General features: G+C 52.3%; 1 protein-coding gene across 2 annotated transcripts in view; it reads right to left on the reverse strand.

The window, feature by feature from the left end:
• The window catches only part of Arap1 (ArfGAP with RhoGAP domain, ankyrin repeat and PH domain 1), a 64871-nt gene extending 59788 nt beyond the window's left edge, over positions 1-5083 (reverse strand). For both annotated transcript variants that reach the window (XM_021168915.3, XM_021168919.3), the window contains exon 1: positions 4976-5083. The gene's annotated coding sequence lies outside the window, so the exon portion shown is untranslated. The remainder of the gene's footprint in view (positions 1-4975) is intronic.
• Between the last annotated feature and the right edge of the window lie 1506 nt (positions 5084-6589).

Here is a 6589-nt window from a genome sequence, read left to right on the forward strand (position 1 = left end):
GCCAAAGTCCAGCTTCCTGCACCCAAAGGTATGACAAGTCTCAGCCTCCTTGACTTAAGCCTCTGCCCACCACCCCTCTCTGTAGGGTCCTCCAGCCTGACCCCAATCCTTTGTAGACTTGATCTGGGTCTGCTGTGCCACATCTCATGCTATTTTCGATGTCCATAGAGCAATCCTTGACCTTGTTCTATGACCCTGCCAGCCCTTAGGCTGGGTTCCTCCTCTACTGCACCCTCCTACCCACAGGGCTTCTCTTTTGTGAATGCAGTCAATGGTCCTACCCCTGAGGCTCTCCACTATAAGACTACTGTGTGCCACGTGCTACCCCTGGGCCACAAGGCTGGCCCTGTGGATTTTTAGAAAGAGAAGCAGCAGAGCAGAGCATATGTGGTCGCATGAGTCTAGAGGCCAGAAGGGAACCAAAGCCACCGGGTAACCCACAACAGTAAGCTGCAGTCTGATGACAACGTGGCCAAGGGTGGCACAGGGTTTAGCTTCAATTCAAGGAGACCCACTCCAAATCCAAACTTTGTAGGGACTTTAAAATTTAAAAGCTGGAAACGCCTGCATAAACCAACCCCTCAGTCTCTTAACACTTTGCGTGGCAGATTCAGAATCATAGAGTTTGCTAATGTGGGTCAAGGGACAGAGTGACGATGAGCGGTGCCTCCCTTCCAGCCACTACCACTGATGGAGCCCTAGACTGTGCCATTGGTTTCTCTCTGGTGCTGTGCACATATGGGACAGGTAGACCTGGGAAGAGGGGGAAAGAATAAGTCTGGAGAGATGGATGCCAGTGGGGGAGACCCTGGCTCCTAGAAGGCTACAGAGCAAGAACATTTCAGCCTTAAAGTTTCCTGTCCTGGGTATGCAGCCACCTACTGCAGCCTGGTCTGGCCAGACAAGACTCCCCTGGGGTCCTGGGCCACTAAGATTCCAGAAACTCTGGCTCTCTACCCTCAGATGATGATGGAGGAATGGCCCTGAGAGGTCCTCACAAAATGAAATGAGGTAAAAGATTAGATGGGGGGGGGGGGAATACATCTTGCATCCTCCCTGGCCCACTGGAGCCCTAAGCACAATGCACTTGACCTCAGGTGGCCTTGGCGCCTTGGTCTCTTGACTCTAGGAACCTTCCCAGGTTTGTTCAGTCACTAATACCTACCAATACCATGGCAGCAATACCAGGGCCCCTAAGAAGAGCTAGCTCCTGGTTTATTGAGGACACAGACCTGAGCCCTGTGAGAAGGCAGTGGGAAGCCTCAGGAAGGATCTCAGGGTTTCAGAGAGGCCCCTGGCCCCAGGCAGGGGGGAGAGCACAGGGACACCCACAGCCTGGACTCCTGTCCCAGCTTTTGTTTCCAAGACGCTGACTGTCTACAGACCCTGGCTTCCTCAGCAGTAAAATAGGGTCTGGGAAAGCCAGGGGACAGGGAAGAAATTAATCTTTGCCCCAAACTGATCACCACCAATGTTAGGGACAATCCTCCAATATGCCAGTTACTGCAATGGGGAGTATCCAAGGAAGGGCCGAGTTTGAACCTGTAAAATCTCTCCCTCTGCTCAAGGGTCTCACTCTAAGTAACAAAAATGCAGCGTCCCCACGAGTCTAAGAAATGTCTGGTCCCACTGGGCAGTGGTGGCACATGCCTTTAATCCCAGCACTTGGGAGGCAGAGGCAGGCGGATTTCTGAGTTCGAGGCCAGCCTGGTCTACAGTGAGTTCCAGGACAACCAGGGCTATAGAGAAACAATGTCTCGAAAACAACAATAGGGCTGGTGAGATGGCTCAGTGGGTAAGAGCACCCGACTGCTCTTCCGAAGGTCCAGAGTTCAAATCCCAGCAACCACATGGTGGCTCACAACCATCTGTAACGATGCCCTCTTCTGGTGTGTCTGAAGACAGCTACAGTGTACTTACATGTAATAAATAAATAAATCTTAAAAAAAAAAAAAAAGAAAACAACAATAACAAAAGAAAGAAAGAAAGAAAGAAAGAAAGAAAGAAAGAAAGAAAGAAAGAAAGAAAGAAAGAAAGGGAAAGGGAAAAGGAAAAGGAAAAGGAAAGAAAAGAAAAGTCTGGTCCCTAGAAAATCACTTTGCCTCTTGGCCTCACTTTGTTCACCTATAAAATGGGAATGGCCAAGAAATAGCAGCTTCTATTGCTGTTTTGACTATACTCAGATAGTAACTTATTATACTGGACAAAATATTGTTATTGAAGTTGTCACTTAACTCCACGTCTCTCCCAGTCACTCTATTCCAGTGATCTAGGACTGAAATTTTTTTTTCTGCTTTCTTAGTTTTTCTAGACAAGGTTTCTCTGTGTAGTCCTGGCTTTCCTTAAATTCACTCTATAGGTCAAGCTGGCCTTGAACTCAGAGATCTCCCTGCCTCTGCTGCCTGAGTGTTAGGATGAAAGGCATAGGTCACCACACCTGACTCAGAAATCTTATAGAACAGGCTTTTCTTTCTGATCTGTAACCCAAAAAATGAGAGGGACAGGGAGAGATTCCACAGGAAAGCTGTGGGCATTGAGCCCTGAGCTGTGGCCCCTCACCACTCCTGATTTCTGTCATTTAGGGGACATTTGCTTCCTTGGGCAGGGACTGCTGTCCCCAGAGAGCCCCAGTTGGAATGGACAGGTCTGGGGGCCTGGCTTGGGGGAGGGATAGGTGGACATGAAGCTATGTACTCTGTCAGAACTGGTGGGAGGGGTCCTGGTGTAAAATGTGAGCTCTGTGAAAACTACGCATTGAAGGGGACCTTTCTATCTTTACCATCAGACATCGGGTAGTCATTCTGAGCACAGAACCTCTCTCCAAAACACAACGTCCTCGTGCTGTCTGTGGAGGGACTAAGTCTGGCCTGATGGACTTGAAAGGAGTTGAGAGAGGCTGACTGTCACCCATATACCACGTACATGCTCCTCTGAGAAGGACATCCTATCAGTCCCCTCTGAAAGAGCCCAGAGATCTGAAGCAAGGTGGACAGGGCAGCTGTAGGACAAGAGGTACCAGCTCTCAAACAGTCCAGTACCCAGTTCAGGCTTCCAAGAGTTAAGACCCACAGCAAAAGGGGGAGGCAGGGTCAGTGCTGGACAGGCAGGCCCAGAGCCCAGGGCCTGCCTCCCCTCCCCCTCCCCTAGGAACAGAGGCCACTTGTTTGGGCATTGGCGGCTGGCTTTGAGCTCAGCCAAGAGAGTGGAGTGGGGAGGGAGAAGCCCTAGAGAATATTAGAGACAGAGGTCTTAGGCCTGGATCACCACTAGCCAGTGCTAGGCTCTCCGGCTCCCCTTTCCTTCGCTCTGACTCTGGGCAGGATTCACACTGGCCTGACTCTTGGTCTGTCCTTGGAACACTATGGCAGGCTAATCATCCCACCCTCAGATGTGGAAAGGGGACTCTGAAAAGGACGGAGACTGGCAAAGTCACACAGGGCTTGGTAGCAGTACTAGAATTCCAGATGCCCATACCCCATCTTCATAGACGTCCATGGAAACCTGCCCGGAGCCTTGTCATTACCCAGAACTGACAACCAGGCTGGAAGGCACTGCAACCTGCAGCCCACATCTGAACCCTGAAGTCTCACAGAACACGGGGACTTGGATGAGGAGGAAACTTGGTGGGGAACACCTTTGCCCAGAAGCTGATTCTCCTCTGCATGGTGGGGACCAAGTAATGAAACCTGGGGCGTCGGGGCTATCACCTCCTCACAGCCAGCAGTAGCCTGCCTGGGACATCTCACTTGTACCCTATTCCAGTGAGCAAACGGTCACTGGGGAGCAGGGTCCCCAGGCTGGGGTCTAAATAAACTCTAGCCAGGTATAAATCCCAAGGATGGGTTCTCTGCACATCCTCCGTGGCCACCTCTTACAGCCACACCCACATCCCTTGCCTCTCCTCTGGAAGGTTATCAGTATTCTTGCTGTGCCGCACAAGCTCTGCCCTCACCTTGCAGCCAGTCTTAGCAAATAGCCACTTAACTACCAAGGCTCATCCAGGCATCCTCTCCTCCCCAGGTCTGCACCTGTCCACGCCTGTCTCTGGGTTCTGCTGAATTTCTTCTACCCTATAATGACGCTGCTAGGAGCCTAGGCTTCCCTTAGCAGGACAGTCACGACTTTCCAACTACAGGTATCAGGGTCCCCTGGACCGAACAGCAGTCAAATCCTTACCTGAGCATCCCCAAGTCTAACCCTGAATCCCGAACCCCCAGTCTAGGCATTAGGGAAGCTTTCCCTAAGACACTGAATTTAGAGAAACATAAGTCAGGCACCTGGCTCCTAATCACCCAGCACCCAAATCTACCCACGGAGATCTGTGTCCAAACACCTACCCGCCTCCTCCCCAACAGCCCCCAGCCCCCAGCCCCCAGCCCCCGCTGCACTGCAAGCCTGCTCTAAGCCCATCCACCCATTCCCAGCCTGACCCCATTCAACGAACACACCCCTTCTTTCCTGGCAACTGGGCCAGGTAAGCTCTAGAGAAGCCATGCCCCCATTAACTGGTGGGGAATTGAGGAGCGGAGGACGGAAGTAGCTTGTCCAAGGTTACCAACGCCTCAGGTCCAGGGCTAAAGTCCTAAAGCTTTTGCGAGGCTGTACCAACGCCTCAGGTCCGCGGCTAAAGTCCTAAAGCTTTGCGAGGCTGTAAGAATGTCCGGGGTAGACTAGGTAGAAGTCTTCATTTCTCAAGTGGAAAAGCCAAGCTGCCTGACGCTACTGGCTCCGGAGCCTGCAAGCAGAAGAGCTGACGGCTGAAAGCTGGTGTCTATCAGCTCACTTTCTCTGTCCCTACGAGTCTGGCTAGATGACTTCACCTCCAGAGGCGACCCCACTTCACTTCATCCCCAGGCAAGAGCGCTACCAGATGTCCCCGGGAAAATTGAGCGGGGGGCCTCACCATTCCCTTCTGAGGAATGGGGGCAGTGCAAGCCACAACTGGCGATTGGGAGGTCCCAGCAACCTCACTGACCTGTTTTGAGCGAAGAGAACTCCACGAGGTGGGACTCGGGGTCCCGGTACCGTCTGTCACACGCGGCCGCAGCCAACTCGCGGCAGCGGTCCCGGCGCGCCCACCTCGCTCGGCGCTTCCGCCCGCCCCACGTGACACCCGGGGGACGTGAGGGCGGGGAACGGGCAGGGAACCGGCCGGTCCCGCCCCCAGCCTAGTCCGGATCCTCAATACCCTAGGCAGACCGGCCCGCCGGGTTTGTGTCTCTCCTTTATCCTTAGCTTGCTAAGGCTTTGAGGCTCATGTCTACCCTGTCCCTGCTGAGACTCCACCGATCCTTGAGTCTCCTTGTCTCGACACCCCTGTTCTGGTGAGTCTACCCTCTGGGAGAGGACACACACACCACTGGAGGCGGGACAACCACCTTCCCTGGGAGTCCTGTGCACCATTCTTAGTACTCTGCAGGACTGCATCTCCCTGCAGAAGGCGCTGGGAAAGGCCCACCAGAGTCTGGCAGCTTCTCACCTCCTCCCCACACAGATGAAATCCCTAGACTTGGCAGGCATTTCTGGGTCCTGAGGCTAGCCTCTGGGACCAGCCAAACCAGGGGCCTTAATTTAGCTGGGCTTCCAGTTTTCCATAGGAACAGTGGGCATATTTGGAAGAATAGTCGTCAGCAGGGTGGGTCAAGGGGCTTTTACCCTGAAAGGAGGAAGATGCCCTTTGATCAGAGCCTATTACATGCCTAGTCCAGTGATGAACAATTTGTTCTGTTTAATTATTAAAAAAAAAACAAAAAAACTCACACTTGCATAGGGGTAAAAATTATCACCCTAGGTTATAGGTTAGGAAATGAGAGTCTGACATTTTCAGGGTGTTCTCAACGCTACTGGGCATTATGGGCAGACCTAGGGCTGGATGTTCCAGGTGACAGGGTCCTGTCCAGGCTTCTCCACAGAAACTGTTCTCTGGGAAACACTTGATTGTTAGCCCACTAAGGTTTTTCCACTGGCAGGGCTTTCCAGGAGAGGTGAACAGGGTCAGATCTTGAGTTCTTTCCAGACCCCAAGTTCTTGTGGTGCCAAAAATACCAGAGAAAAGCAGGGCCTAAGACTAACTCTGGGACTAGGCATCCCTTGGACAGCAGAGGCAGCCCAGGCTTCCCTCTAGATCTCAGAACAGCTAGGCATAATGTGAGGGCTGACACTTGGTCAGGGGACCTCACGATTCCTGTGACCAGCCTGAGGTCTTTAAGTGCACTGGAAGTGTCTTTACCAGTACCCACCCCTCTCCTTCCTCCAGTTCACACTGCCCCAACTCAGTTCTGAGGCCTTCAGCCCTGGTCTCTGACTTGTGGGTCCCTCCCCTTCCTTCTGTGATGACAGGAGCCAGTCAGAGTATGCCAGATCAACTGTTTAAAGCTAGCTTCCACCAGAAGTCTATCACACAGTAGAAGCCTGACCTCAGGTTAGACCAGCTCCTCTTAAGAGCCCTGAAAAATGAGCAAACCACCTTTGTGACCAGAAAAATGAATGTGCAAATGAACGAAGAGAAAGGAATCACAGGAAAGGAGGAGGCAACAAGCCCCACTCTACGTTACAAGTAGAAAGAAGACGCCTATAGGGACAGCAGTCC

Source organism: Mus caroli, unplaced genomic scaffold (assembly GCF_978045245.1).
Source record: "Mus caroli unplaced genomic scaffold, Mus_caroli_1 scaffold_8, whole genome shotgun sequence".
NCBI classification, from domain to species: Eukaryota; Metazoa; Chordata; class Mammalia; order Rodentia; family Muridae; genus Mus; species Mus caroli.